Source organism: Thunnus thynnus, chromosome 20, assembly GCF_963924715.1.
Source record: "Thunnus thynnus chromosome 20, fThuThy2.1, whole genome shotgun sequence".
Taxonomy (NCBI): Eukaryota; Metazoa; Chordata; class Actinopteri; order Scombriformes; family Scombridae; genus Thunnus; species Thunnus thynnus.
In genome coordinates this window covers 8,266,466-8,281,605 of record NC_089536.1, presented here as the reverse complement: position 1 = coordinate 8,281,605, position 15,140 = coordinate 8,266,466, and the positions used below count along the sequence as shown (strand labels likewise).

At 40.4% G+C, this 15,140-nt stretch overlaps 1 protein-coding gene and 1 long non-coding RNA gene across 7 annotated transcripts in view; one reads left to right on the top strand and one right to left on the bottom strand.

Moving 5' to 3' along the window:
- The window catches only part of sdk2b (sidekick cell adhesion molecule 2b), a 275,926-nt gene that overhangs the window by 66,846 nt on the left and 193,940 nt on the right, over window positions 1-15,140 (top strand). The window lies entirely within an intron of this gene.
- On the bottom strand, window positions 4,337-14,852 carry LOC137171850 (uncharacterized). Its single transcript, XR_010924822.1, has 3 exons — window positions 14,326-14,852; window positions 13,890-14,002; window positions 4,337-7,477 (listed from the first exon to the last, which is right to left on the bottom strand). It is a non-coding gene; the product is annotated as an uncharacterized lncRNA (long non-coding RNA).

Below are 15,140 nucleotides of genomic sequence, written 5' to 3'. Positions count from 1 at the left end.
GAAGAGGAAAGAAAGATGGCATCGCTCATGTGTCAATTTTGTACCCTTATGATATATAGAGCAAGAATCATTGTGTTCTCTGTATGCGGGCCTGTGTAAGAGTGCTTTTTGTTTTGCCAAAGACTTCATGTCATTCCTCGACTATATCACCCCCTGAGGCTAGTTTTGATGTGCTGGTATCTGATTTGGCACCCTTCCACACTACCTCATAACCCCCTTGCCCTGAAGGAAACAGAAATTTTACAGCCTCCTCTTTTTGTCTATCCATTGCCTTTTCCTCTTGGGTCTTGATCCGGCGGTTGTCCGTCCATCACAATGCCTGAGTGAATGTCCAGAGATGCTTTGTTTCATCCCCACAGGCAACAAAACCTATCTGATGGGAGACAGCTCCAGTACATATGCGCCTTATTTGAAATTCCTTCTGCATATTGCTGCCCTAGAAGGGATCTTCCTCATTTGTTGGTGCGGAAAAGAAAGCCATACTATTTTGATCTATGATCGCTTGATATCATTTGCTGTGATCTGATATGATAAAGCATGTCACTTCCGCTATCTTATATCTGTGTTTGCCATATTCTTGTCTGTGGTATAATAGACAGTTTTCATTCCCTATCTCTGCACAGGGAAAACCTCTGCTCAGGTCTAATCCTGTTAATGCTAAAATCTGATTACTGGCTGTAGCCTGTAGCACAAAGGCAATATGTGTGTGTGAGTGTGTGTTTGCGTGACAGAGCATATGTGATGTAATATAGAGTATAAAAAGAGCACAGAAAGAGAAAAACAGTGCGATAGAGACGTGTGCACAGTATGCATTGATCTGGAGGTCCAAATTGTTCCACTGTTTAAGAAATATTTCAACTCTTGCCCTCGTAAAATAACGGCTGGTAAGACGTTAAATGCATTTTTGGAGAAACTGAGCCCATTGAGAGTCGCATCAGCTTGAACATTAAAACATTGACTGATGAAATATTGATTGACAAACATCAAGAAATATTTCAAATGTAATTCAATATCTGACCTTTTCTTTGAAAGTTATGTCAGCGGTATAGAACACCAGCCAATTTCAGGGCAGCAAACTTCCTCCGAATCTTAAGGTTTTTAAAGTATTCCATTGAGGTCCTATAATGCTGGACTGAATTACTGTTATCAGCCTCCACTCAGATACAATCTGTCAATCTGTCACATATGACTGCACACAACTGATAAAACACCATATTGCCAGTTTTTTGATTATCTTAGACTTGCGAGATGAATCCAGACACGTACTAGTCCACACTAGTGTAAAGCTTTCTAAAACTTTTAAGTTGTATGTTATGGGAAGACAGAGACAAACTATTTTTAATTTCAGTTTAATAAAATGTTTTTAATAAAAGATTGTAGTCTGTGGAATTTACATGCACTCTGCTGTCTTTGCATAATAACAATAAGACAGAAAAGTGGGAGAAGATGGAAGAAAACCCTCTCAGTCCTGTGGGGAGATATACATGTGTGTGTTACATTGACAGATAGCAAACATAACCACATATTTAACGGTCAAGATAGTTCCAATGGGCATTTAATCCAGACTTCCATGGCTATCTTAAAAAAAAAAAAACAACAATATATGTTTTCTTGATTTTAGATTGATTTATTCTGTTTGTATGTCAAGCTTGAAACTTCAGAAATAAATGCAGTGAGTTAAAACACTTGGAAAAGCATTATATCCCCCAAGTAGTGAGTGGTAAATCATACACAGTCAAACATAATTATACACTATACTGATGTAGTTCTGGTATTGCATCTCGAGCCTTTTCTAACAGAATCATATTTGACAGTCTGGTCTCTCCATAAATACTGGATTCATTCAAGTATGAGCCAAACTCATTTTTTTAAATTTACAGTTTACCAATCAATATATGTTTCAGTCCTCAACACAAGTGAAACCATCCAATAGACAGCAGATGCATCAGTTTACTCAAAATATGCTTTTTTTAAAGATTTTAAAAGATTTTATGAACCGAGAGAGGTCATATTTAAAAAACCATCTCAACATGTTGTTAAAATTGATGGTTAATAACTTACTACTATCATTACGCCAGGCATGGGATCCTTTCACATACAGAGCTGAAAATAACAGTAGCTGACTGCACTGACTGAGAAATAATGGTTTTATCCAGGTGGTGTCGGGGGATGAGAATTTCTAAATTGGATATAATTATCGGGTCAGGGCAATTGGATAATTGATGAGTATGTGCATATTTGGATAATGTCAGTGCTGAAGTAAACACCTCAGTGGAACACGCTGTAAATATTGTGTCTCCCAACTGGTCTGGCATTGCCTGAGTATCCTTTGTGTAGGAGTTGGAGGAAGAGGGATGGATGGATGGATGATAAACACTGAAGCTGCTTCCAGTATTTGGTGGATTTGTATTTGTCATCGCTGTAGTTCTTATTTTACAACACTTTGGGTTCATTGCAGTGAATCTTTACTGGAAACATTTACTTATTTATGCAAAGGCAATTGTGCCAACATTTTTTTTTTTTTACTCATAAGTTTTTTAGACATTTACTAGTCCTACGTCCTACTGTTTCTTGTTTTTTTAAAAGTTTTTTTCTCCTTCTAACTTTGTCGCGGCGTAACAAAAGCGAGATTCATACTGTGTAATGGAATTGAAACCACCTGCATTTCACCATGTACAAAGTGAATTGAGACGTGTTACTCTTTGTTTCTCTTCATCACAGACAGAGTTCCAAAGAGAAACACACAGAAAAATGATGAAAGAAGTGGGAGACATTGTATGGATTCTGGACTTTGTTCTTTTAAAACAAGACATGAAAGAGCTATGGTGACCTGGGTACCCCCTACGAGCATTTGTGTGTGTGTGTTTGTGACTAGTTGATTGGGCTGCATACGGATGCTACAACAGCTTTTATCCAAGTGGGAGGGAGGAATACAGGCAAGGCAACAAATAGATGATCAACTAAGCAAAACATCTGTATTGGTATATACTAAGCATTTTATCTTACCACTAGGAGTTCTTCTTAATGGCACACAAACTTCTGGACAAAGCCGTATGAGCAACTTTTGCCAAGATATTGAGAGTTGAATTCTTCAGCTTAGAGAAAGGGTCGTTTAAACCACAGTGATTAGTTGGTAGGTGAGCTGTGATGGTAAATTCATTTTAACAATACAACAGCAGGAGATAAATAATAATCTTGCCACGTTCACAATGGCAGCATATTCAAAGTCAACATGTTGTGAACCCACATGTTGTAATGAATTGTCTGCAGGGGCAGACCCTGTCCTTGTACCAAGTGGAACCCAGCTGTGTGTCGATAGAGGCTGGTATTTATTCCAGTTGCAAAACACGTCTTCATCCTTTGATGCCGCAGTTATGTGGGCATGTGTTGCATCTGTAATACCAACTACACTGGATAATACAGCAATGACTGTTTTGGCTTGTTTTGTGAAGGTTAGAAAGAAGTTTTACTAGCATACAGCTGAGGTATAGAACTAGCCATATTCTCGTTGTAATACTCCAACATTTGAAGCAATATATGTTTAAAAAGTCTGTAAATAAGTCTGTCAAACACATTCACATGGTTTTGAGGTGGACTACCAACAAAAGACTCCTTAAGGACTTGTTGAGATAAGGTCTCATTGACTTGAGAGCCTGCTGGATGACCCCTAATGTTTTGACACAATTAGAAGCTTAGTGCTTAAATACAATATGTCAATATATCTTTATAGAGTACACCAGGAAATTAATATGGTACTTCCATAATGTTGTGGAACTCACAAGAGACAGAAACCTACAGAAGATCCTAAACTTCCCATAATACAACTCAATAGAGTTTGCACTAGGGGCCATATTGTATTGCTCACAGTGGACGAGTTACTTCCAAAAAGGGGGAGCGACTTCAGTAGTGTGGAAGTGGTTTGGTCACAAAACATCATATGTACAACAAACCACGGTAATATGTAAGAAGTGCCAGAAGACTGTAACAACAAAGGGGGCAGTACAACAAACTTATTTCACCGCCTCAAGCAGAAGCACCCGGTTGAGTACAAAGAGGGCCAAAAATCCGGTGAGGAGAGTTCAACAGCTATTGTGAGTTTTAAACCAAGAAGACAAACTACATTGTTTACAACCTAAAGAACTGAGAGATCCTTTTTGTTTAGTTTTTACTGAATATTTGAAGGTAGGTTGTTACATTTATGCTGCCATATAAAACTGGAAGACTTATTTTGTTGCAATTGTATGTTCTTGAAATTAATAATAAAATATTTTTCAGTATTTTTGTCATATCATCAAGAATATCATCATATATTTTAGGGCCATATCGCCCACCCTGGTTTGCACAACCCTCTCTGCCAAGTAAACGCTCATGTCTTTCAAGCTCCAGTGCTTGGCTGCCGTTACAAATCTGTAGTTTCCAAACACAATGTGAAGGTATCCCTGATGGCATCATCTGGACCTTCTCTAGAGCTGCAGAACATACAATGGAGTTTACAGGCTGACTAATATTCCCTGTGACCAGAGTTTGATGTGTGGAATTGGTGAAATTCCCCTTTAATTTGGGTTAATTTTAAGTTTCCCCGAAAATCAGCCATTTAGGAGCCAATCTTTGCTATAAAATATTATGTGAATTCAGTCCCTGAAATATGGGACAAGAAAACTTAAAAGAAAAAGAGAGGGGGGGGGGGGTGAGAGGAGGAGAGAGAGAGCCATCAATTAAACATGAATGCCAACCAGGGCGATGGTTTCACTCTGTTTGTAATCGTGAATATTTAATAAGGCAAAAGACAACTCACTTAGCACACAACCATATGCTAACAATGGCATTATGAGTTGCCAGGCTTGTGAAAGGCGTGACAGGGCCTCCCCTAGGTTCCAACTGCTGGGGAGGCTGGTGTGGCAGACACACACACACACACACAAAAACAAACACACACAGTCGCATACTGCTGTTATGTCAGTGAAGTTTAGCCCTGTGTAGCATGACACCTCAGCTCTCGAAGCCAAAACAACATCAAGCTGCCATAATACTAGCTGCTGGGACAGGACCCCTGTCTGCCCCGCTGCTCTCAAGAGGGACCACATACCAGGCCTCTGCATCACTCACTCCTCACCTCACCGCCACCTGCTAACTAAAGGTCCGGATGCCCTTCAATGTCCATTTCTTCTTCCTCTCCCTCTTTTTGGTTACATTTCTCTTTTCTGCCTAAAAGGAAATTAAAGTTTATTACAACTTGGATCTCATTTTTAGCACTGCTAGTGCCGTGGCTCTAGGGGCGGTAATGTCGGTAGGCTGGTCAGTCCACACTGAAATATTCCAATTACTGGATGAGCCATGAAATCTTGTACACATGTCCATCCTGTCCGGAGGATGAGTCCTAATAACTTTGGCCATCCCCTGAATTTTCATCGAAGAGCCTCCAGCAGGTTGACATTTGTGAGTTTGAGTGAAATGTCTCGACAACTGTTGGACGGATCTCCATGACATTTGGTCATGTCTCCCACAGCATGATTTGTAATAAGTTTTTTTGATCCCTTAACTTTTCATCTAGTGCCATCATCAGGTCAAAATTGTAATTTGTCAAATACTTTGGTTTACAGAACTAATGCCATTCCCATCAGCGCATGTTAACAAGCTATTGTTAGCATTAGCATTAGCGGGGCTGAATACTCTTACTTTACTTACTTAGTCTTGGTGTAGTTCGGCCGTCATTCTTTTAATAGCGTTGTAGCATTGCTAATAAGAAGTCAGATAACAGGGTAAGGAACACAAGCAGTCAGACAGTCATACAAGTTTTAAACAAAGGCCCAAGTTAGCTAACTTTAGTGAGAAGAGAAAACTTCAGCTAACAGTAGAATTATAACCTAAATTGTCTGTTGCACACATCCATGATTTATTTACAACATGTCTGATGTTCCTGTGTTCCACACATCAGCAGTATGTTACCATAACCCACGGTCAAAACTATGAAAATAAGACCCACATTATAATAACTCCTCTGAACTCCTTTTTTCCACTTATTCAATTTCTGTCATTTTCCTGTCTCTTTTTCTGCAGTTTCATTTCCTCGCTTAGCCTTCTTTTCACTCCTCACATCTCCCACTCACTATCTTCTCTTTTCTTTCTCTCCCTCTCTCTCTCTCTCTCTCTCTCTCTCTCTCTCCCAGTGGTATTTTTTCTTCTCCCTCGCTGCCATTTCTCTCCGTCTCTTAAACCACTTCTCACTAATTACTTCTTTCTCATGTCTCCTCCCTGTGACTAAATGACAGTAGATGTCTGGTCTTTTGATTCTCCTCCCCTGCACCCCTCACAGTTACAACAGCAACATTGTCTGACATTAAGCCGCTCATACTTTCAGGGTCCCCAAGTTGAAAGTGTCACTTCATTTAAGGGGAGTCGACTAAGGAGCTTCTTTCCCTTGCCTTCCAGACTCCTGCTGTCTGCTTTTTTTATTTGACTTTGCACAACCGACAAAACGCCTTAAACAGAAAATCTGTATGAAACAGAACAGAGCGGGTTTTGGGTGATGAGGATGGTTAAGGTGGGGGGGAAAAGTGGTCATTTAGCAGGCAGCAATCGGTCGTGTGAGGCGCCTGCTGATTTTCCTGCGGATTATTGTTTTGTATTCAGAATTGCTTATTTCATGCTTGTCTAAGCGAGGTCTGTTTTAGCCTGATGTGTGTGTTTTCTTTGATGGCCTTCCATGAATATTACATGCGTGGCGGAAGACGAAAGGGATCACAACAGAGAGGAAAGGAGAGGAGGGAAGAGAGGAAATATGACAATAGAACAGTGTAGATAGGAAGGAACAGATAGGAGGAGACATAGAGGAAGAGAATGAAAGGAACTGAAAGACTTGAATAGAAGCGAATTAAAGAGAGGAGAGCAGAATAGAGGACATGAGTGGAGAAAAGAGGATGGAAAATGACAATAGAACAAAACAACAGGAAGACAAGAGGAGGAGAGTGTGAGAAGAAGAGCAGGGAATAAAACAATTCAACTGGATTGAAATTACTTGAATTGAGCCGAATTAAAGTAAAGTGAGGAGAGGAGATGAGAGAGGAGTCACTGGCCAGTGTGTATGCTGTATGAATGTTGATCAGGCGATTTTGCTGGCTTACCTATGCACGCTCAAATGGGCTGCCCTGCTCGGACTGAGGGAGCTTTGTTTATGGAGAGAAGACCAAATCCTCCAATCAAACATGTATGAGGAGGCGCACACGCACACACAGCTTTTTTCCAATCTCTCTCTCTCTGACACACATCTAAACACAAGCCACTCTGGAGACATTACAGTGGCACAAAAGGCACAGGGAATATACACACACACACCTAACACTATCTCACACACACACAAAGGGATCTAGATTATTTACTTACAGTACAGTACCTACATCGAAGGGCCTTGGGGGGTCTCTCGTGTGCGTAGGTGTGTGCGTAATAGGACCTCACTCCACCTCTCTGCCTCTCTTTTTTGCTATACACAACAAAACACACACACACACACACAAACCAACTGAGGGATGATGTACATCTCAGCAGACGCTTACACGGCATATTCCCACAGCTGGTCTGTTTAGTATTAACGGCGAGGCTCCTCTCTCCTCTCTCTACCTGCTCCTTTTAGCTCTAATTTAAAGAAGAAAAATGGCCTGTTCAGAAAAAAACCCCCAAAAACATTTCAAGCTCAATTCATCTCCAGAGTTTGCATTTCTGGAGAAATCAGTTGAATTATTTCATTATGCAGTAAGATACAGTAATATATGGGCAGATGTTGTTTGTTTATTTTCAGCTTTTATTTGGCAGATGAGTCAACCCATTTGATGACCCAGACCACAGATGAAATGGGTTCCAATATATCCCGAACAGTCATCATCCATTTTAGGGGGTTAGAATGGGGGGAAAAAAATAGATTTATTCATGTGTGATGCAGAAGTGAGAACAAATGAGACGTTTGGTGTGTGTGTGTGTGTGTGTGTGAGTAACTGAGAGGATCTTATCTATGCATATGTCTGTCTTTCTGTTTGTCACGTTTGTATGTTTTTGTGTAAGATGAGAGGATAGTGTGCTTATTCGTGTGTCTGGTACGCAAGATTTAACTTATGACTGGACAAAAACGTTGAATCCATCGCCAGTGAAAATTCCCTTGATGGTTTTTCGCTGATTTAAATTACCTTGATCCACGGTAATTTAAAAATGTTGCCGTGAGCAAGACACTGGAATGAGGAAGGCCACACAGGGACAAAAAATTATGCTGAAGTCGATTTTTTAATTTTTTAAAACTTCTGAGCTAAAAACAGCCTGTGCAAATCCAATATTCGGATTTCTTATGATGTGCAGGTTTTGTTCGTTAGTTTAAGGCCCGGCGCGTCGTTTGTGATATCGCTTTCCCATTCTTAATTCATTTTACGAGACCAGACACTTTGTCTTGACTTCAAAAAAAGTTTCCTCTTGATGACAAACTACCTCTACTGCAGATTTTAATGCATTCTGCATGCGTCAAGCACATGTCGTTGTCGTAAACAGGTGATATATAGGAGGACAGTAATTTGCGGAGGACCTGAAATGACTAACAGTCAGCATTCTTTGCCAGTTTCCACTGAAAAAGCACCTGGTTTTTCAAAGGAGCACGTTGGTTTGAACTGATTTTCATCCAGATTTTATGTCACCATATATCATACTGTTGTTGTGTTTCTTGCTGCAAAAAAGACAGGTTTACTGAAGTTTACGGTAAATTAACTCATCTTGTGACACTGACAGTTAGAAAATGCCTCCAGTGATGCAGAGTGAAAAGAAAAATTGGGAGAAAACACAAATGAGCTGTTGATACACCGGAGTCTAAATGAATCTAAATGATAAACATTTAAATCAGATTTTGTATTATAGATTTTTTTGCTTTGACATAAATAAATCTCAATGAAGTAAAAAACAGGAAATGATGAGCTCAATTATAACCTAAATGCATTAACGTGATGTGTGTATGAGTGTCACTGCTCTTTCATTCCTCCTTCTATCAAGATGGACGAGACATGACCAGAAATGCCTTATTGTTGCTCCTCATTATCAAATCCTGGTGCATCGCAGTGTGACAGAGCAATATCACAGCCTGTCACACACTCTACAGCCACAACCAACGCTGACTCTTTGGTCCCTCCTGCTCTTTGCATGCATGTGTGTGTGTGTGAGAGTGTGTGTGAGTATGTGTGTGTGTGTCTCAGATGGATTCTGGTGGTTTTCGATGGTTTCATCTGAGCACCCTTGTGTGTACAGTAGCACCAAAGTGTCAAAAACAGTGGCTGCTCTCTGCTCTTTCTGTTTTTAATTCCCATCCGTACATCAATCCGCCTCCCCTCTTTGTCCCTCCACCAATCGCTCATCCACATGCGTTTCCATGAAGCCAAAAAAAACGTATCCTATCTGCACAACAATGTCAACATTCACCACGTCGTTCTGAATCATCAGTAGTAAACTATACTTCTCCGAGCAGGTTTGCAATAGTGTGAGCGCTCAACATCTGGAAGTTGTATAACTGCCCTTCTCATATGCTTGTGTTTAGTCCAGACTGGTAATTAAAAACAAGCCATTCACTTATCAGGAGTGTGTTCCCACCCACTCAAATCACATTTCATCTGCTTCCCACTACCAGTACCATGACTGTGTATGTTTGTGAGAGACAGAGGTGGAAGAGAGGGGGGGGGGGGTGCCTTCTCAATCTGACACTTCACAGCGTGTGAAATTTAATTAAACACGCTTCACAAACATCCACATATACACACACACACACATATATAAACACACTGAAAATCTCATGCAAATATAATACATAGATGCAGCACACATTTATCATTATATGCATATTTTGTCATAAATAGGCGCTTTTCCTTTCCTATTATTTCCCTTTCAGTGGCAGTTAATGCAACTTCTCCTCTCTGTGTGAAGTACGACAGTGAGGGTCAAGCGACTTTGGTAAAGTCTAAAATATGGAGCTGTTCTGTAAACAGTCTGCAAATTGTTGCCAGAAGATTTCTTGACACTCATGACCACCCTTAGGTGCCCTTGAGCAAGACACTTAACCCCCAGCTGTTCCAGTGGAGCTGCTCGGTTCCAAACAGATCACACAGCCAACAGATGGTTGAGCTGGGCAGCTTCCAGGTGCATAACTGTAAGTGTGGTACAGGGTGCTCAGAAAACGTATCCCGGTTGAATAAACGTTTAAAAAAAGAAATTGGTTTCTGAACTGAAATAGCTGGGTCGTTTATAACCAGGACACTCAACTGTCTGGCCAGTTGGCTGATTTGTGGCTCCACCTGTCACAACTCTAAGTGTCCTTGAGCAAGACCCTGAGTCCAAAATTGATCCAGATAAGCAATATAAGTTCCTTTGGACAAAAGCCTCTGTAATGAAAGTAATCACGAGTTTATAAAGCCAAGAGTCAAGAGCTTCCTTTGAGTCTTTTCCGATGATGTATGGGCTTAATGCAACAAAACCAATCTCTGACTGAAGGCGTTCAATTATCAATGACATACAGACTCCCACCTCGTCTCGATGTTAAGAACTGTGTGGACCTTTTGTATGTTAGAGGCCATTAATTATAAATTGTAAAAGTCTGATAAATCACTGTTGGCTCTATGTGGTACTTTTTGATCGCCAGTGATGCTCAATGAAGCTTTTCAGCATGCTTATACTCATTACCGTTATGATTGGCCAATGCAACGCCTTGCCGGATGATGTGTTGCATTGCAGCAAAGGTGGAACCAGGTTTTGACGGAACTCTCTGAACCTCAACACATCGCCCCCATTCAAATGAATGAGAGGGCTGCATTTTTTCAGGCAGAGCTAATGTCGGTCTGAATGCCATCTAATGCTTACTTCTTTTCAATCCGCCTCTAGTTTGTGTGTCTAGTTATGTTAAAAATGTATCTCTCGAGCCCAAGCTGAGATAACCTTGATGACATCAGCAGGGTTCAGACAATATATGTATATATATACAAGTTCAAATATTTTTCCCAGTATTTTGAGTCTGTTTTTCAGACACTAAGGCTTTATTTCTATGTCAAGACTGTCGTAAACAACACTTTGACATTTTCCTTACCAGACTATGAAATGCACTTTGCCCTTTAGTTTGGTATTTATGTGTCCTATGCAAAATAGATTGTGCAAGTGAAGGTGTTGACACTTGTATTACAGTGAAAAATGGCTATTCTCACTTGCACTAAAATAGATGCTCATGGCTGGTCCTTGAACATCTGTTTTCAACTATAATTCGGTAATTTGGTGATTCCACAAGTAGGTGCAAGAACAGGCTGAGTGAGCCTAATGAAATAGTTATCTCAGATTTTACAGAATGAATGAATAACAATTGGCTAATTTTCAAAATTGCTTACTTTGGCGCAGCCTTCATGTCATTTTTATATCAATTTATTGACAAGTTTTGGAATGATCTTTGTTGGACGGCGCAGTTTGCATTCATTATGACTGGTTTAGTTTTGGTAAAGATGTGACACAGTATAAAGAAGCTGACTTCATGGCACAAATGTGAAATGACACAAGAAGGAATTACATCACATCCTGCATATTGGCTCTGAATGACAAGCTTTTAATTATTTGTATACTTCAGTGTTGATGAGCCTGATGGTGGCGACCTACTTTGTTGTGTGAGTTCTCATTAAGCTCTGTGAAATACAGTAACCAGCTAGTAGTAGTACTGATGTACAGTACGTGGGTGTTCATGCTTCTAAATTAAGCTGCAACATTTTCCCTTTCATGTTCTACCAAACACCCACTTTTACTGTTGTTCTTGTTCTACACACACACTGTCTGTCACCTACTTAGTCTTTTCTCTTGGCTTTTTTTGACACAGATGTTGACATCTCTGTTTGATGTCGTGAACTTCTGGATGGCAGGCGCCTCGCGCAGTGCACTGAATCCCTCCCCATGGGGCATGATTTCAATCTACCACCTCGCTAGTCTTCTCACAGGCTCAGATGCGAGTGCTGGTCTACCCACTGGGATGCTCTGCAGTGTGGTGTGAAGGAGGAGATAGGAGGAGAGGAGAAGGAGGAAAGAACAGAGTTCAACTCAGGTTCTTTCACTTTGCAACTTCTGCAAAGCTTGAAGGAGAGGCTGAGTGGTTTTGGATGATAGTGGGCTTAACCCGCACACAACTTAAACCCATCACCCATTCCTTTGAAGAGTTTGGTGGCCGGTGTTTGAACTGGCAACCTTTTCATCAGTGTGCCCTGAAACAAACTTTTCAGTTAGCGCACCTCTATTTTTAGATATCGATGTCATTTCTCTCATTTGTTTAGGTTGCCTTCTGTACCGCTATTTTCATTTTCCACATCCTCACTATCACAATTTCTGCTAATTTCCGACATTGCCACAATTCAGCAATTCAGCACATTAAAACATCGTGGGGGAAAAAAAGTGTGAGAAATATTTAAAATGCACTCTTCCTGCAAGCTGCCAGTCCTTTCTCCTTTGCCTATGGCACTTTCACCAGCCACTCACTCCTCACCCACTTGTCCAACGTTTCATGTCAGGAAGCTAGTTGGGTTTGACCCATTCACTGACAACCCACAGCCCAGGCCTACTGCCGATGGGGGGGAGTCTAGATTAGGACCCTTTTAGGGCTTGTAATTTCCTCAGGCTTTTTCCCTTAAAATTACCCTCTCACAGTCACTTCTCACACTCAGTGTCACGAATGGCAGGACAGGCTTTAGGTGGCTTATGTAACAGTCCATTAAGTTTGCTGTAGAAATGGCCTGTATTGCCTGAGAGGCTGCAGCAGACACCTAGAGATAAGTAATGTCAGAAACAGACAGCGATACGGATGGGGCCTCTTACATCTTTTATGGAACATTAGACTGAGTGAAGAGATGACCTAATTTGAATTGATTTGGCGTATATTTGTGCTCAGGAGAGCACATACAGAAACATGCAGACACAAAGACACACATGTATTTGTGCAGGCACCCCCACATACACACACACGCGCACACACACACACCAAGACGCACAGGCACACACACTCAATCACAGCTAATCTAGGTCTCTCTGTTTGTATGCTTCCCAGCTGTAGCTGCATATCTTTGGCAAAATCTTAGATGTTTTCAGCTGATTAAGCTCCAGCTTCATTACACTGCTTTATTCCCCCCTCCCCCCCGCCCCCTTGTATTAATGAGGCTGTTCCTTCTTGCCGAAATCTCCCTCCATATTGTTGTTGTGCAGTTCACGGTCCGCTGGGCTACTGGCCCGCAGATGTAATTGTTTTAATTTGCTAACTGTACGCTCACACAATTAGGACGCAAGTAGAATCCTGCTTCATTTCCTCTGCCCAGTGCGGAATAGAAAAGCAGATATCTTCTTGAAGCAGCACTTATTTTAGCATGCAAAACACACATATGCACACATGAAAGAACTTGAGGAATGTACTTTTGTAGTTTTTCAGTTCTTTGTTTGCGATGTTCAAGATGACATGCTGTGTTCATCTCTAATCCCATCTTCTTTTCTTTTCATGAGTATTTTCTGCTCTCCCTATTTGTCAAGGTTTCTCTGTAAGCATTCTGTTTAATTAGAGTGCTTTGGTACTGGCCTTTGGCAGTGGACTGCCTATTACTGCATCATATGTGTGTTTGTGTGTGTGTTATTTTACTATTTTAGGCTTTCTCTCTCTCTCTCTCACACACACACACACAGACAATGAAACATAGTTATTTTTTAACATTTAGGGTTTGAACATATTCCCCACTGAAAATGACCAGTAAGGCCAAGGAGTATCAAACTTAGAAAATAAAATCTGGAAGGTTAAGAAAATACAAAAACAAAACAAACAAAAAAAAAAAAATACAATCTTTTTTTTTAAACAAGAGAACTTAGTACAAACCTACCAGTATTTATTGCATGCATGTGACCCTGTGCACAACAGTGTTCCTGTTACTGTGTTCCTGTTCCTGCTACTGCATCTGGCTCCCAGATGTCATTGTAGATGTGGGGAATGAATCTAGAGCCCCAAAGTTGAAGACAACAATGTCAACACCATTAATTATTAACAACTAGCTGCAATACAAAGACACGCAAGCTAGCCAAGACTGCTGATGAAGAGTAGCTACGTTATTTTTCCTACTAATTTAGGTAGCTAACCTAACCAGGTAGCTAAACTAACCTCCATGGCTAAGCTAGCTAATAGCCATGGAGGTGAAGGGAAGCTAACATTAGCTGGCTGGTTAGGTTTAAATGAGCAAGATAGCTGCAAATTAACGTACTGCTAAGGCTAGTCAGTAGAGCAGCTAGCTAGCTAACTAGATTAGAATTAAACCAACCCACCTTGCTATGGCTTTGTCATTTGCGTATCCATGGGAAAGCACTGAACATGATTTTGTTATGTACAGAATAGTATGCAATGTTGAAGATCTTAATCATTTTCTCCCGCTGTCCACTCTCCATTTAACGTGATTTGTCTTTCCTTGGGTGTATTTTCAGGTGGTGGCCACAAAGTAACTTTTTGTGGCCACAGGTTATCGGGCCATGGTTAATGTTGAACCCTGAGACACAAACAATTGAGGAGATTGAGAAGATATTATTGAAGCGCTAAAGTGATGAATATTCTAGGAAATAATTATCCACACAACAGCTACTCACTAAAGAAAATGAAACAGAACAGAAGTGATAATGCAAGGTAATAATTATCCACACAGCAGCTAATCACTGAAGAAAATGTCAAAGAACCAAAGCATTATTAAATATGTTTTATTAAAAATCAGTTTGTAACAATAAAACCAGATATAAAAAAAATAAGAGGTAGCATAACTGGGCCCAGAGCAGACATCTGAGGTGTCCCGCAAGTCAGAGGAGTAAATGCAGGTGGGGCAAAAGCAAGTTGTAAGCAGTACGTGAGATACAAATCTTGTCAAACAGGATTAAGTTATTCAACTGTATCAAATGTTGCACTTAAGCACCTTGAGCACTATAACTGAGGATTTCTCTGCTATAATGACATAAAAGTGAATAATGAATAGCTAATTTAAATAGAGCTGTCTGGATGTAATATACAGTAAAGCTCTAAACCCACATTAAAACATCTTAGATAGCATCCATAAAAGCAATCATCTTGTCAGCAACTTAAAAAAATAACATTTGAA